The 15,295-nt window shown below is 34.5% G+C and overlaps 1 protein-coding gene and 2 pseudogenes across 1 annotated transcript in view; 1 reads left to right on the top strand and 2 right to left on the bottom strand.

The window, feature by feature from the left end:
- The window catches only part of LOC106296924 (dynamin-related protein 1A-like), a 6,520-nt gene extending 3,697 nt beyond the window's left edge, over nucleotides 1-2,823 (bottom strand). The window contains exon 1 of the mRNA XM_013733183.1: nucleotides 2,808-2,823. The gene's annotated coding sequence lies outside the window, so the exon portion shown is untranslated. The remainder of the gene's footprint in view (nucleotides 1-2,807) is intronic.
- On the bottom strand, nucleotides 2,696-5,613 carry LOC106296922 (annotated as a pseudogene).
- Nucleotides 5,614-10,814: 5,201 nt separating this feature from the next.
- On the top strand, nucleotides 10,815-12,368 carry LOC106297629 (annotated as a pseudogene).
- The last annotated feature ends 2,927 nt before the right edge of the window (nucleotides 12,369-15,295 follow it).

The raw sequence follows: 15,295 nt of genomic DNA, 5'->3' as shown, positions 1-15,295 counted from the left end.
TTTTACAACTTTGTCAAAACTCAGTTTAAAATTCCTATAAAAAGTTTTCAGTGTGACAATGGTGGCGAATTTAATAATCGAGAAATGTTGGATTTCTTTTCTTCTCATGGTATTCAGCCACGTTTTTCCTGTCCATACACTTCTCCTCAAAATGGCCGTGCTGAACGAACCCTCCGCACCATCAACAATCTAGTGCGTGTCCTTCTTTTTCAGTCTCATATGCCAAACACCTATTGGGTTGAAGCATTGCACATGGCGGCTCATCTTTTTAACATACTACCTTCTACTGCCATTGATAACCAAATTCCTTTCACTCGTCTTTTTAATAAAACACCTTCGTATGATCATCTTCGCGTTTTTGGTTGCTTGTGTTATCCCAACCTTTTAGCAACTTCATCTAATAAGCTTTCTCCCCGATCTACAAGGTGTGTTTTCTTGGGATATCCCTCACACCATCGTGGCTACCGATGTCTTGACCTTGACTCTCGACGCATTATTCTATCTCAGAAGGTCATCTTCAATGAAGCTACCTTCCCTTTCTTCTCTACATCAACACCTTCATCTATCAACACTCCCATCGCTCCCACTTCTTATCACCCTTCGCTTTTTAATCTTGGTTCATCATTATCCACTCTTCCTTCCTCTGCTTCACCGGTAACAAACACTTCACCTCCCCAACCCTCATCTCTGCCTTCGGAAAATCCTTCCTCTGTTACACCTGAACCCATTCCTTCTCATGATCCCTCTTCTACTAATGTTGCCCCTTCTCCTGCTATCTCTGTTCCTGTCCACCCTCACCAAATGCAAACCAGGAGTAAAAGCGGGATCAACAAAGCCAAGAATATTGTCTCTTTGCACACAGACCTCGTCTCTCCTCTTCCTCGGTCTCATATTCAAGCTGCTCGTGACCCAAACTGGAATGCCTCAATGAAGTCTGAATATGACGCCCAAGTTGAAAGTGGCACATGGGATCTTGTGCCGCGTCCTTTAAACACTAATGTTGTGCGTTCCATGTGGTTGTTTAGTCATAAATTTAATGCAGATGGTACGCTACGACGACACAAATCACGGCTCGTCGCAAATGGAAAATCTCAACAAGTCGGTGTTGATTGTGAGGAGACTTTCAGTCCAGTCATTAAGCCAACAACAATCCGGACAGTCCACGGGATGGGCCAACGTGCTGATATGCGTACTGACGGACAGTCCTCGTGGGCGAAAATCACCCACGGACAGTCCTCGGATCCAGAAAAACCAAATCATGTCTGCCTTCTCAAGAAATCGTTATATGGCCTTAAGCAATCCCCACGTGCATGGTTTCAACGTTTCACCCAGTACGCTACAAAGATTGGTTTCAAAAACAGCAAGAGCGACACATCTTTGTTCGTCTATCGCCAAGGCTCAGAACTTGCTTACCTTCTCCTCTATGTGGATGATATCATCCTCACAGCCTCTTCTTCCACTATTCTCAGGTCTATTCTCTCCTCTCTCAAATCTGAATTCTCAATGACAGATCTTGGTCTGCTTCACTATTTTCTTGGCATTTCGGTTCGCATGGACAACAATGGGCTCTTCTTGGACCAACGAAACTACGCGGCAGATATCTTACATCGCGCCAATATGTCCAACTGCAATCCATGTTCAACCCCGGTGGACACATCCGCAAAACTACATGCCGCTGATGGGCCTCCAGTCGAAGATCCAACGCTCTATCGTAGCCTCGCCGGTGCTCTACAATATCTCACTTTCACTCGCCCTGATATCGCGTATGCCGTACAACAAATATGTCTGCACATGCATGATCCTCGCGAGCCGCATTTCACTGCCATCAAACGTATCCTTCGTTACCTAAAAGGAACCATAACAGAAGGCTTACATATTTCTCCGTCCAAGACGACGACACTAACAGCTTATACAGACGCAGATTGGGCGGGTTGTCCGACAACACGACGCTCCACATCCGGTTTTGCAGTGTTCCTAGGTGATAACCTCATTTCATGGTCTTCTAAACGCCAACCAACGGTCTCTCGATCTAGTGCAGAAGCCGAATACCGCGGTGTGGCAAACACAGTAGCTGAAACAATATGGATACGCAACCTTCTTACCGAACTCTACTGCCCCCTTTCAACAGCAACAATTGTCTATTGTGACAATGTAAGCGCGGTATACCTCTCCACGAACCCAGTACAACACCATCGAACAAAACATGTCGAGCTAGACATTTTGTTTGTCCGCGAAAGAGTGGCTCTCGGCCAGGTTCGTGTCCTACATGTCCCCTCAGCGCATCAATATGCTGATATCTTCACAAAAGGCCTCCCTACCTCTCTATTCAAATCATTCAAGTCCAGTCTTCACGTACGAGATCACCACGTATCGACTGCGGGAGGGTATTAGCATAGGAAAGTATATATTCTTATATTCATTTAAGGTAGTATAGTTATGTGCCTCTAACGGCTCCTTTGTACAAAGTATACTATATAATGATATCAATAGAATGAGACCAATCATCGATTGGATTAAACCTAATCAAACATTGAGAAGGCTTATTTGGACAAACAAGGTTCTTTGCAAGTAGATATCCAATTTAAAGTTGTTTCTTCCACCAAATATTCATGAAGATCTAGTTGTTTATTCAGATTCTAGGGTTTTTATATTTATTGTTTAGAAGATTAGTTACTACCTGTCGCTATATCTTGAATCTCCTTCCTCACAGCAGCTACAGAGGTCATTAAGGTAAGCAAAAAAATATGGGAATATAGGAGAAGGTGAAGCGATTTCAAATATAAAAACTAGGCAAGAAGTGTGATTACCAGATCCACGGGGTAAAAAGTCCTTTCCTACGATGCTCTCCAGGGCTGAAGACTTCCCTGAGCTCTGTCAACGCAGAAGCAAAGGTAGTAAATAAATTTTCTAAACTATACCAGTGCAATCATATCTAAGACAGCTTAGTGAATAACGGAGTCAAACCCAAATAACTGGTGAAGCTGATTTTTTCCTTTTGGCTGATTTTTTCTTTTCAGCTGTGTTTTGATCTGGAGAAATTGATCTTCCATATCATCTTTGACCAAAAACTGACGGTTTTTTGCTCGGTTTTCATCTGAACTTATCTCCATCTCAACTGAGTAAAAATCACTCAACAGATATTGAGGTCTAATGTGACAGATATCACCCAGCTTAGCTCCTTGTTTCCTAAGAGCTCCAGCTAATATCAGCAATACTTCAATAGACACGTAGATGTATCCTCTATTACAACACTTTTTCCCATAGCTCGTCTTGCATTTGACAACCATTTCTCCCTTTTTAACTTCACAACAGATCATAACCACTTCATGATCACCCATGTATTCAGAACCCTCCTTCATTGGCCCACGGTAAATTCCTTCATCAGTGCAGCCAGTGAACATAGCTAGTGTGGCACCAACAGGATGTGTTTTAAGACGCATCAGAGCTGCCTCTAGAGTAGGAAACCTAAGAACTTCACTTATGTAATACCTCTTTTCATCTGCACCAACTCCCCTTGCCAACATACAGTTGAATTCCTTACTCGCTTCCTTTGGTATCCCATACTTCTTTATGTACAGTAGTGCCGAGTGCATATTACTGCCATAGCAGCGGTGTTCTTCCTCTTCAATTACATGGGATTCAAGTTGGCTTGGATCTACATCCTCGCACAGGTACATGGGGGCACAGAGGGAAGTATTCCTTTTCCAGGCCATGTAGAACAAGAGAAGCACTTACCAAGTCGCTTGATGAATATGCCCAACAAAGAAGATGGTCTAATTGATTTCGAACTTCACCAGCCGCAACAAGTACTCTTTTTCTACGTGACCTTGATGTTAGATACTGCTTAAGATGAACAGACTTCTTTTTCCAGTAGATGTACATGCTGTTTAGACAGCGAAAGAGCATTAACCGACTTGTTGATGGTAGAGCTTCCATCACCATTTTTAACCTAGTTTCATCGAGAAGGTCGCTTGCTATTTCATTCGTCAAGAAAGGGTACTCAAAACCGGCGGGAAGCTTTTCTAGAAGGGGAGCAATGTCTGGACAATCCATCATAATACCAGCAGCATCGCCTCCCTCGTATAAGGCCTTATCAATATCCTCGTCAGGTGCTTCGTAGTCCTCGTAGTCTTCGTAGTGTTCGTAGTCTTCATCGTCTGTGTCTTTAGCAGCATCATTCTTATTCAACCAAGATTCCTCATCCTACAAAATCACGTTTCAGTTTCTCTAAAATCTCAAACAAACAATAGACAACATCAAAGGTTTTAGAAAAACAAAATTTGGAGACTTGCCACATAGGTGTCATCACTGGAGGAATCTTCACATACGGGTACTGGTGGTGGTGGCATACATACACGCCTACCCTCTTTCACCTTGGTCAGAACCATGTCAGTGATCTCCTCAGGAGAGAAGACCTTGGTCTCGCAATTCATGATGTATGGCTTGCCATCTTTGCTCAAAATCTGGTAAGGCAGAAGCTGAGCAACACCAAAGCTGTTTTCTGATGCAGCAGTATCAAAAGGCAACTCAGGAAACAGATAGAGCAACCGTACACCATAAGTGGCGATCAATGTGCGTCTACTATATACCTTCTTGAACCTGAGAAGTCAAGTGCTGGAGATTCTCTGTAAGTTGATCAGCCAGAGTCTGGGTTGGAGAAAATTTGGACTCCATCCTTCTCGAAAGCTTTTCGTCCTCCTTTTATATCAGCCTGAGCTTAGCATTCTCATTGGAAGCATTCTGCAGTTTTTCCTCTAAAGCAAGTATATAATCCACTGATTTTTTCAGCTTAGAGTAGTTCTGCATCTGGAAACAGATGATCAATTACAAACAAGTTAACAATAACTCTAAAACAAGCAAAGACTCTGCAAAACTAAACAGAGATCCGATAGAACTGCAAGAAGAAACACAATCCTAGCAACACATCATACAGACCTCTTAACCACATGGATAAAACTTGAGCTTGTATAGATCTGACTCAGAAGAAGCATAATCCTAGGCTAGATACAACACCATACACACCGCTTAAGCACATGGATCAAATTTAAGCTAGTATAGATCCGACTCAAAGAAGCACAATCCTAAGCTAGCAACAACACTAAACACACCTCTTAAGCTCATGGATCAAACTTGAGTTTATATAAACGCGGAAAGCAAGAAGAGAACGTGATAAGGAATCGGAATACTAAGCAGAGATCCGGATCGAAGAAGCACAATCCTAGGCTATCAACAACACTATACATACCTCTTAAGCACATGGATCAAACTTAAGTTCGTAGGGATGAAAACGGGAAAAGCAATCGAAGTACCGCCAATTCGAGATCGGATTTCATAGACGCCTGTTCCTTCTCCAATGTCTCTGGAAAACAGAAGCGCAGATCATCAGAACAGTGCGATTTCAGAAACTATCCGAACTGAATCCTCAAATCAATCGAAACGAAAGCAAACCTGCAGTGAACTTCAGATTTGAGAAATTGCCCGAAGAGACGGAATCCTGAGATTGACGCGAGCAGAAGGAGGGATCCTTCAAATCTGATCCAGCCATCGATCGAATCTGCTCCAAGCTCTTCGTCGCTGGAATCCCTATCGTCTGCATTTCTAGAGCTCGCAACAAAATTAGCAACCGTCTCCTTTTTTTTCCCGCGCTTTCCTCGATTGGTCTATAAATAACCAAGTCCAACCAAATACCATAGGGCTTGATTGGTATATCACTATCATTGGCGTTATGCTCTTTATTATTCAATCACTAAATACTACGAAATCATCTAAATATTTAGGAAATACAAATACTCTCTAAATACTTTTTATCCAATACTTTCATTTTTCTTTTGAGCAACCGATGCTTTCATATTAAATTTTTAGTAGAGCATTTGCATTTAAAATATATAAAAACATATTTACTTATAATAATGTATGTTGTTTATTTATATCACCAAATTATATGAACCCAAATATAAATTTTACTTAAAAAACATATTTTAAACATATTATTTAATTTTAGAAACAAGAATTTTACTTAATAAATTTTATTTTAAAAAAAATTTAATTTTTTTAAAAGAATAAATTCTTATTTCTAAAATTAAATTTTAATTCTAAAGTATACATTTTTATTTTTAAAATCATGTTTTTTCAAAAATTAAATTTTTATTTTAAGAAAATCAAATTTTAACTTTTAAAATTAAATATAAATATATAAATATATATATATATATATTTAAATAATATTTTAAAAAATATATATTATATGTTTAAAAATAAAATTGTTTATTTTGAAAAGAATAATATTTTACATTCAAAATACAAATTAAATATATGTAATTTAATATGATTTATTATTGTGAATAAAAAATAAAATTAATACATATTATAAATATAAATATTACTTAGAAACAAAGAAATTATATATAATTTACTAATTTTTATAATAGTTTTATATGAATCATGTACTGCTGTGCCAATCACTTTGTTAAAAAAAATTTATGAAAACATACAACTTTTATAGCACACTGCTTTGTCATCAGCTGTACCAATCAAAGCCGTAATCTTAAACAGAAGACATAGACCGCTGAAGAAACCGTATCCGCATGCCACCACCCTCGAGGAAGACCAGAAACCGCCACAAGAAAACTCATGAGGCACAAGGCCGCACCAAAACCGAGATGATACAAACAATCATCATGTTTGGTACAAGTTCTTTTTTGGATTTTGAATGTTTCAAGTTTTATCGGATATCCATTTAGGTTTGAATTTGGTTCGAATCATACCCATAACCCGAAATACCATAAAATAAGGTCCATTCGGATCAGTTTGGATTCATTTTTATCGGGTCAGATTTGGTTTGGATTTTTGGGTTCAGTTTATTTGCCCAGTCCTAAATGAAGTAATATTTCAGATGCAATACTGCCCGAGAAATTTGACAAGAAAAAAAATTCTGAATTTGGCAACGAGAGATATAACTATATGTAGCGCATTTGAAGTTGGATAAGTACCTTAGTAAGGACAAATCAGTTAATCATGTTGGAAATACTGATGTTTTCAACTTTGCAAGTACTGAGGCGTGGATCCATGTTGATTATATGTGCAAAAGAGTGATATTAGGCCGACTAATCGACCCATTTTATGCATTATATTCTGAGGGAAAATCTTTAAATGGTTTGTCGGTATCTTTGGAAGAATCACAAAGCAGATGTGGTTAGCAGATTTGGTTAGGTGTAAACATTTTGCTGCTGCTAAACTCTTATACTTTCAAATGGTGGATTCTAAACTTGTTATTCAACAAATTGAGCAATTTCACACTATTTGCTAGGAGTTGACTTCCACAGGTATATTGCTTTGCAATACTTTTATTGTAACTTGTTTGCTAGAGAAGCTTTAAGCGAGTTGGTGAATTTCAGGATTTATTTAAGACGAATTCGAGGTAAGTTTACATCTTTGAATGATATACTCAGTGGGATAAAGCTTGAATGTAAACAAGAACTTCATCAAAGATCAACTGTGTCCCTTCCACATGGAAAGTTAAAACCAACACATAAACAATATTAAAAACGAGTCTCACTGATAAGAACTCGAAAGGAATTTATCATAAATGTGGTAAACATTCCCATATTAATACAATTTTCATTTTTTTTAATAATTGATTCAAACTTCCTTTTAGAATGATATCTATGTAATTCCCCTTTTTATTTTTGCATTATTCAACTTACTTTTCTATCCTTACCAATTATTCTACTTTTCGTATATTAACTAAACTAAATTACTCATAAAATATATGATATATTTTTCATAAATATTCACGGGACCTAGTCCCTTATTTATTAATGGGAAAATTGACAAAACGGAACAAAAAACAGCAAGGTTGTCCCTTTGGTATAAAACATTTTTTGTTCATTTTTTCTCTTTTTCACCCTTTCCATTTCTAAAAATTAATGAAATAAATAGTTTTATGAATCAAAAAAATTATTAAAAAATAGAGACAATTGATAATACACCCATATACACAAATTGATATTTGTTCTGCCGAAAAAATTGATAAATTAAAATTTTAAATTACATTCTACTAAAAGTAGTTTTCGTCTTCTACGGAAAATAGGTTAGTATAAATAGAATTCCAGATTAAAAAAGTTCATCTACTTTTTTAAGAACGAACAATATACTTTTAATTAAACTTCTAAATATATGAAATGTGAATTCTACTAATTGTAAAGTTAGCTACTTTTTCTCAGAATGTACTTTCTACTTTTATGAGGTATTCAAAAATTCTCGGAATGCGAAATCTAGACATTACTCATACGTCTATATGAGGTAGAATCTGCGTATGAGATTTTTGTCTTGGTTCTACGCAGTGTAGAAAGTATCTTTTACGGATAAGAAAACCTCATTTTGATGAAAATTATGGAAGTTTCAGTTAAGAAAATATTATAAAAATATTTGTAATATTTTAACTTCCCTAAAACGTGTATTGGCTGATTTACCTTGTCAAAAAAATCAAAAACATTATTTGTAATATTCTAACTTCCCTAAAACGTGTATGTACTTTTTCTTTTTATTAAACTTAAAAAAAAAACGTTTTTTCCTTTTTTATTAAACTTTTTAATAAAAAAAATAAACTTTAATATTTTTAAAATGTATGCAAAATATTAAAAAAATAATTTGTAAAACGTTTTTAATAAAAAAAACTTTGTAAAACGTTTTTAAATAAAAATTAACTTTTAAAACTTTATAAAAATAAAAATAAAATTTATAAAATATTTTAATAAAAAATGTTTTACAAAGATTTATTTTTATAAAAAAATTAAAAATTCTGTAAATGTTTTAGTTTTATTAAACTTTTTAATTAAAAAACTAAACTTTTCAATTTTAAATTTTTCAAAACGTTTTTCCCTTTTTATTAAATTTTTTAAAACTCATTTAAACTTTTAAATTGTATTTAATGTGTTTAATTTGATTAATCAATGGTTAGTTTAAGGATTATAAAAAATTATACTAAAAAGACAATTTAAGGATGATATTATACCAAATGGACAACCATGCTGTTTTTTTATTCCGTTTTGGCAAATTTTTCTTTATTAATTGAGGAATATTGGCAAGAGAGTCTCAGCAAAGTTATGTGGAGATGCTTTCTTACTAGAAAATTTACAGTTACTGCCACTGGCCTAAATAATTTCATCCGACTTTATTCACTAATATGACATTTGTTTTAAAAAAAAATTCAGAAAGAAACTATTTCGTAAACTTGTTCTATTATATGCGCGAATAATAACAGAGACAAAATTTTGATTTGGAAGATCTTACAATGCATAGATGCGAGAGTCCTATAAATCACTTTTATATGTGTTTTTGGAATGTATTTTGATTTCTTCATACTTCAAATTACTATAAATTTGGTTTTTTGTCTGATAGTTATTTATATCGATGTGATTTTTTTTAAAAAAAATTGTCAAATATTTATTCTCACATTGTTTGATTTTACTTAAGGTAACTAGTTTATGACCCGCGCACATGCGCGGGATGTGAAAATTTAATACAAATGTTTGTTCATTAGTAACTTTAGTGTTCTGCAATGATTAAATTATGTCACTGAGTCAAAAATTATATATAGCAGTGGATCTTTAATATAAGGTTGTTGAGTAAAGGGTTACCATTAACATAGTTGGTCAAAAGGAAAAGCATGGGTATATTTTATGTAATTTATTTATTATACAGGTTGCATCACATTTATTTTATTTCCAATAATAAATCTAATACTACTCCATATCCCTTTCTTCTTATTTGAGGAGCATTGAAAAGAAAAAAAACTTTGGCTTCATGTGTTTATTACATGTGTGTCATTTCCTAGATGTCATCACCACATGCTCTCTCACCTCATTTTTTTAAAAGCCCTTTCTCAACTAGACTAATTACAGACAAATGCCACTGGTTATTACATTATAGTATAAGATTTTCGATCAAAATTATCTTCACAACGATACATTCGGATTTTAAAAAAAATTGAATATTTAAATAAGGCAACATTTTATTACCATTCAAAGAGAGATTTTATTGTTATAATTATGTTCCTCAGTGAAGAACCTTGACAATATTTTTATATGTGTGTTTATAATTCTTTACGCTTGAGTAAACAATTGGTTCTTTAAACTTCTTTATAATCTGTTCTTTGCACTTGGAATTGGTTCTTTTATCTTGATACGCCGATTTGTAAGAAAATATCATAACCAGTATTGCAGTTCATATCTAATCCTGCAACAAGTTAACCATGTTTATCATATGTTTTGAAAAACTAATATGAGCTTCAAATCGTTTTATGATCTTTTAGATTCAAGTCAACGAAAATAATGGATTATTCCCAAAACTTAATGCTTCAAATTTTAAAGGAAACACAATTGACTTGATCACGGGATCAAATATATTATACAAAAAAAAATTGAGAATATTAGTGTATTCAAGGAAGCAAAATTCTTAGAATCGAAATACTTTCTATATCACGGATTTAACGAATTCCAAATTGTCCATCTTTCATTTACACTTACCTTAATCGACCGGATAATATTTGTGAAATTAAGTTTGCGTGACCAGAACTTCATTTTGTTACCTATTTGACGTCCAAACATTACGCAATTTTCAAAACAAGGCAAGTAGTATATACAGTATTAATTTCAAGACATTAATATCGGCTTCCTCATTAACTTTGGCGTGGTGAGGAAAGACCTAGGCTCTGTTCATATATAAATAGTAGACGTGTTCGTTTACATCTCCTCACCATTGCCTCCTTCTCTAAACCCCTTTAGCATTACATTTCTAGCAAACACAAAAAACTAATGGCAGGTTTTAACTCTGTTGCCGACTTGAAACCCTTTAAGACCATGTGGAGAGTGAAGGTGAGCATTGTGAGACTGTGGAAGCAATACTCTGCTCCTGGAGGACTGACCATTGAAATGGTTCTCATTGATTCTAATGTAAGTTTGAACAATCTTAAAGAGAGCAAAATGTTATATTTAGTTATTATTTGACGAATAAGATAATATGTCTTTGATACTACGTTTTTCGTTATGTATAGGGAGACAAGATCCATGCGAGTGTGAAGAAAAAATTGGTTAACCAGTTCGAGCACCAGCTGGAGCAGGGGAAAACTCTGACTTTCACTAATTTTTCACTGAATCATTCGGTTGGCTCATACCGGACGGACGACAAACCATCTTTACAAGATCAGTGTGTTGTCCACAACGCGTGTGAGAAGTTGTGAGGCTTTACCTGTAGGTTTAAATGGCTTCACACCCGTGAACTTCCAGGAAGTTCTTGATGGTAGTCTCAACCCCGATTTTCTAATTGGTGAGTACAGTTCAATAATATTCCATGTTGTTAACATACGTAAATTTAACTTGGGGTCTAGGTGTGAATCATTTAAATCCGTGTTATTTATTATTATTGTTATATAAATGTGATACAGATGTAATCGGACATGTTGTGGAAGTTAGCCATGTTGAGATGATTTCCTTGAACGGAAAAGACACCCAAAAGATTTCACTTGAGCTATGTGATCTAGCGTAAGAAACCCTTATACAATCCAATAATAGCCAATATGTTTTAATTTATTTTGAGAAATTATGTAAAAAATAACTTATATAACATCAATCTTAAAATATATGTTGTCGTAGGGATGTCCGTCTTCCGATGGTCTTGTGGGGAAACTTTGCTACTGATGTCACGAACGCTATATAGTTACGTGGCGAGGGTCGTGTGGTCTTGGTTTTGAGATTGGGCAAGATTAAGGTTTGGAAAGGTAAATTGAAGTTTGTCTACGCTTTGGTTAACACTATCAATAATTGATTTTGTTTGTAATTGTAAAAGAGAAGCTTACTTGAATTTATCTTTTGTAGAGGATCATTCCGTTTCGAACGCTTGCAATGTCTTTGATGTCCAGCTCAATCCCAACATGGCTGAGGTCGAAGCATTTAGGGCAATGTAAGTTTATCTTGACGTGGTTGAAATATGGCTTTAAAATATTTTCTTCCCTTTGATTAAGTGAAAATCATTGTATTTGTTGTATTTTATTATTCTAGGTTACCAGCTGATGAACTTTAATTGGCTATTGTTGAATCGAAGTCATTAACTGTGACTTCTGGTGTCTCTGTGAAAGATGATTTTTTCATCCATACTCCAAGGAAAACCATTGCTGAGATGATTGAATGTCGCCAGGTACTATTATGCTTTGAATAATGTGATTTAATAAGAACATGTTATAATTTGATTTTCTTTTAAAGTCATTATTCACATATCTGTAAGTGGAGAAGTGTATTGTTATGTGCACCATTGCGGCCATTGAAACATTTCGAAACTATATATATTTATTCTATTACTTATCAGAGCCCTAACATTTAGTAAATATATGTAGTTTTGTCTTATATCAACGTCAGAAACTAATTCATGCGTTAAATATTCAAATATTTTCTTCCCTTTGATTAAGTGAAAATCATTGTATTTGTTGTATTTTATTATTCTAGGTTACCAGCTGATGAACTTTAATTGGCTATTGTTGAATCGAAGTCATTAACTGTGACTTCTGGTGTCTCTGTGAAAGATGATTTTTTCATCCATACTCCAAGGAAAACCATTGCTGAGATGATTGAATGTGGTCAGGTACTATTATGCTTTGAATAATGTGATTTAATAAGAACATGTTATAATTTGATTTTCTTTTAAAGTCATTATTCACATATCTGTAAGTGGAGAAGTGTATTGTTATGTGCACCATTGCGGCCATTGAAACATTTCAAAACTATATATATTTATTCTATTACTTATCAGAGCCATAACATTTCGTAAATATATGTAGTTTTGTCTTATATCAACGTCAAAAACTAATTCATGCGTTAAATATTCTATTATTGAACTTATATTAGTAAATTGGAAATATTACAATCAACTTGCCATTAAAACAAGAGCACTGATTATTCCGTGATGTTACAAGATTGGTAAGGAAATATATGATTACGGTAAATCATAGATGGTGACGACGTACGAACCACAATCCACTTTTACCTTTGCTAAGACAAAGTCGTTTTCGTGACATCAGTGCTGGGAACTCAGAGTTCAATCATGAACCGCGAACAACATAACTCTGGAAAAGAAAATCCCTCCGACCACCGCCCACCAAAAAGACAGAAACAAGGTATTGGTATTTCAATACATGATTGGTAATAAGTTCATATAGAGATTTAATAATCTCAACCATTTTCTCATATGGCTGTTGGCAGATTCAAAATTAGAATTGCCAAATAAGAGACTTACACCAGCTTCAGGGGTTACTGTCCAGACACAACAACCAGTCTACAACACCATTCTTCTGGCTGACGTTACTAATTCCAATGACCTACTTCAAAGAAATGCTAGAACACAAAGGGAAATACAATTCGAGCCACTTTTGTTAGAGATTTGGAGGCTTCAGCTGATATGCCATTGGAGGAAGGTCACTCCTATGAAATTAAAGATTTCGAGCTATCCCATGCAGCAGAGCGTATTCGATTGACAAGGAACCGATAAAATATTAACCTCACTAACTCCTCTGTCATTGTGAAGATCGATCCTATACAACATTTCAGCTTTTATTGTTTTCCAAACTGGGATGATCTCTACCGCGGCTTACATCATCCTAAGTTTCCTATTGGTATGTTTTATCTTCTATATAATTAAATGTAAATTGAGAGCAGCAAAATAATCGTGAATGTGTTCATATTGATAATATGCAGTATCTAAATATGTGTAAATATTTTTGCATATCGATCAGATATTTATGGTCAAGTGATAGGAGTAGGATTTCTTGAAGAATATATGATGGAACCTACTAACGGAAATAATGGTATCATCGACCACAAAATCCATTTTTTTGTACTACACATCCCGTAAGTATTCAACATCTGTATAGAGAAAGATATACATTTTTATAGTATCTCATGGTCTGATGTAATTTTTTTTTTTACAGTAACGTCGTCATTAAGTGTGTCGCTTATGGTGCACTTGCTCATGTCTTCAATGATTTATGGAATTCTATAGATGCAGACATAGTATTATGTGTGTTTACAGTGTTGGCAAATTAATTGGAGACAAGGTAATCTATTGTATTTATTGTATATAATAAATCTTTTGGAGCTGATATTATATGTATATCTTGCTAATATTTTTCATATTTCATAATAAGTCCGACTTAAGAAGGTTACTAACATTGATGGGTTTTCCAAAATTGTCTTTGACCCCACTGGAGTTCCAGAAATTGATGCTTTACGATTGAATTAATACATGCATTCACATATTTTGTTAAATAATGTTTTTAATTTCTCAAGATGATCCCTTTGCTATTGCTCATAATAGGATTGCAAACGAAGACTTCTGAAGACATTATTGACAGCAGTTATTTTGTCTCTATTTTTCATTTTCTTTTGTTTTCTGATACATTGTTCATTTAATCTTATATTTATAATTTACCTTTATGCAAACAAATATACAATTTAATGTTAAAATCCATCACATATAAATTTATATTGATATACTAAAATTCTTAGCTATAACCCGTACTTTCTTACATATATTTTTCTTACTATAACTTTAACTTTTATTATGTTTACATATTAAAAGTTATAATACTTTTAAATCTACTCGCTCCGCGCAGAGCGCGGATTATCACCTAGTTAATCTAATATTACTCCATATTAATCCCTACAGATTTTTTCCCAAGAAATATATGTGATTATAGATTCCGGGCACAAATTTAAGAAAGTTCTACAACCGCACAAATTTAATAAAGTTCTACAATGTTATTATAGAGGTAAATGTAATGTAATCACATTTAGAAAGTTCCGTTTAGCAACGGATAATAATTAAATTTATTGTCAAAACGATATTTACTGTCAAAATATATTAGTTGGACATTTGTGTTCTTTCTTAAAAAACAACATATTTAGTTGGGCGATGGTCTTTTTTTTTTGTCAACCCTGGGTGTTGCCCGTGGGTTATTAATAGTTACCAGACCGGTGTTATAAAAAAAACTAGGTGACCGGTCCGCACCCTGTGCGGGTATAAGAAAATTCAAAATATGAACTAAATCTTATATGATTTTATAAGTAACGGATTTTATACTATGTCAACAACAGTCTTTGGGAGAATTCATCAGGCGTGTAAAAAAGATCGCACACCAATTTGAGATCGACGAGAGGGAACAAAGTAACTTCAGTATGAAGAGGCAGATATTGTGTGTACCCTGTACGTATAATTGCAACGTCCATATTTTCTTTGTATGTTTACGAAG

The sequence above is a fragment of the Brassica oleracea genome, chromosome C6 (genome assembly GCF_000695525.1).
Source record: "Brassica oleracea var. oleracea cultivar TO1000 chromosome C6, BOL, whole genome shotgun sequence".
Lineage (NCBI taxonomy): Eukaryota > Viridiplantae > Streptophyta > Magnoliopsida > Brassicales > Brassicaceae > Brassica > Brassica oleracea.
Note: the sequence above shows the minus strand (reverse complement) of the source record. Positions and strands in the feature narration are given on the sequence as shown.